Raw genomic sequence first — 2,262 nt, forward strand, 5'->3', positions numbered from 1 at the left:
AAAAGAAAAGGTGTGATTTGTCTTTTGAATGGGTCTTATGACCCATGAGCAATCATCACAGGCGATGTGCGCCGTCTTTTCAAGCTACCAGCAAAGAATCTTGCCTCTACATGTCAAACACGCTGCAGGCAAGTTGGATCAAGAGACACATTAACAAACACTCAGCCAGACTCCCCCCGCCCCCCTTTCGATCCTACTACTCCTCTTTAGTGGAAGACATGTCCCAACAAGTCCTCTGCCTTGACTCAAACAGCAGTCTGGCTTTTCCGAGATGGGTTTGCACGAGCTGGAAATGAGCAAACAATAATCCTGACAGAGTTCAAAACAAATGCCGAAGCACAACTCGGTGCGGCTGGCCTCCCACTTAGATCAGGCTGAGGAGGGGGGACCTAGACCACAGTAAAAGAAAGCAGTTTGGGGCCCAAATAAAACAGTTAGCTTTTCTTACCTTGGCACAAAGACGAACAAAAACGACATTTTTAGACAAAGCTTTTCCAGCACAGTGACTCAAAATATCCCAAGACCACTAACGAAAGTACTTAACACACTGACACATTTAGAATGGAATAGTGGTTTGACAGTGACGTGCGATGAGGTTCATGACTGGGGAGGCACTGACGCCCCCCCTCGGTAAAATTTGTCCGGCACCTAACCGTGTCACAAAAAAGATTGGGGAACGCTGTTCTAGTGTGGCTTATTCATTATTTAATTTGAACTATTTTAATTAAAATCTCATATCAGCAGTCTTCACAAAAACACTCAATAAAGCACATGAAAGTTCCGAAGTCCCGTTGTCCGAATCAAACCTTTTAACTCCGGAGTTGGTCTTCCTTTACTGATGACCTCCTGCTTCGACCGAAAATCCATAGTTGAAAATCGTTTGAATATGTAATCCTCCATTTTAAAACGAAATGTAAAAACGAAAAAAAAAAAAAAACGAATGTAAAACGAAACTAATGGTCGACTGCTCCTCAGGTGTTCACAGTAAATTTGAACTGGAGCTCTCTTATTCTACAGGTAGGCGCATGAAGCATCCCAAGATCACTAGCACCCCCTACCATAAGGCTGGAGAACCGTTTTTTGTAGCCTCCGTAAGATCTCTTTTCAAAGCCGTTTTGTTCATCTAAAGAAACACGACGTTACAGACAGATGACAAAAACACAAGATATTATATACACTAGCTTAACTACGGAAATTAATTAATATAGCCACAGTGTTTGAACACTTAAACAGCGACAGAGAGCAGTTCAGTCTAACTGCATAGCCTGTCAACACAGGCAGCCGTTTGATTACGCAATCCTCAGAGGAGGCTGGACAGGACGTTGGCTCCTCCGAGATTTAAAATAACTATAAAAATTCAGCGATTTTGGTTCAAAATGATACAAAATTATTGAAATTAATAGGAAAATGACTTTATAATAAAAACAATGGAATTTGTTTTTACCCTTTTCATTATGGCAGGGGAGGCGTAGTTTGTAAACAATGCATATTAAATGTAACATTCTACCATTACATTATAAAAACAGTTATTATAAAAGTTAATTACGACGGGTAAAAAAAACCTTTCATTTTATATTGTGTGTCTATGGTAAATAAAAACAAACATACCTGGTATGTTAATTACTTTTAAAGTCAAGTTACCAGTAATGTAACTAAATTACATTTTATTTTTTATTACACTAATGAATCTGGCTGTGGTCACACATTTCTGCAGCACCTTCACAAACGCATGTGAGAGGAAGATATTTTGGGAAACATTGAGATCATAGGCAACTCTCTCGAACAAGCACAGAATTAACCCTCTTTCGGTGTTGCAGATCAAACAGACCCGATTCAAAGTTTAGAAAATTAAAAGGATCCTCATCCTCTTGCCCACTTCCACAAACCTGGAAGAGGATTCCACCATGTGTATGACTCTGGTATCATCATTTAGTAATCACTGCAAGGGACAGGCTCAGGAGACACCAATCACCCACGAGCGGATGCGTTCCACATGCACAACTACAGATGCAGTTAACTCACCAAATGCATGTTAAATCATTTGACCACTGTCTGTCTGCCTGTTTGTCTATTTATCTTGTCTTATAGGGGAAGAAGCCCAATAATTTGAAACTTACTCCGCTTTCACGAATGCCCTGTGTATTTTGGTTGAATCTGATTGTTTCAACAAATGATGAGCTTTGAACTAATTAGTTACAGCTCATACCATTTTAGAGGCACAACATTTTGACAGTCAAACATTATTAAAGAAACAAGGCAGTG

This window comes from Syngnathus acus, chromosome 6, assembly GCF_901709675.1.
Source record: "Syngnathus acus chromosome 6, fSynAcu1.2, whole genome shotgun sequence".
NCBI lineage: Eukaryota > Metazoa > Chordata > Actinopteri > Syngnathiformes > Syngnathidae > Syngnathus > Syngnathus acus.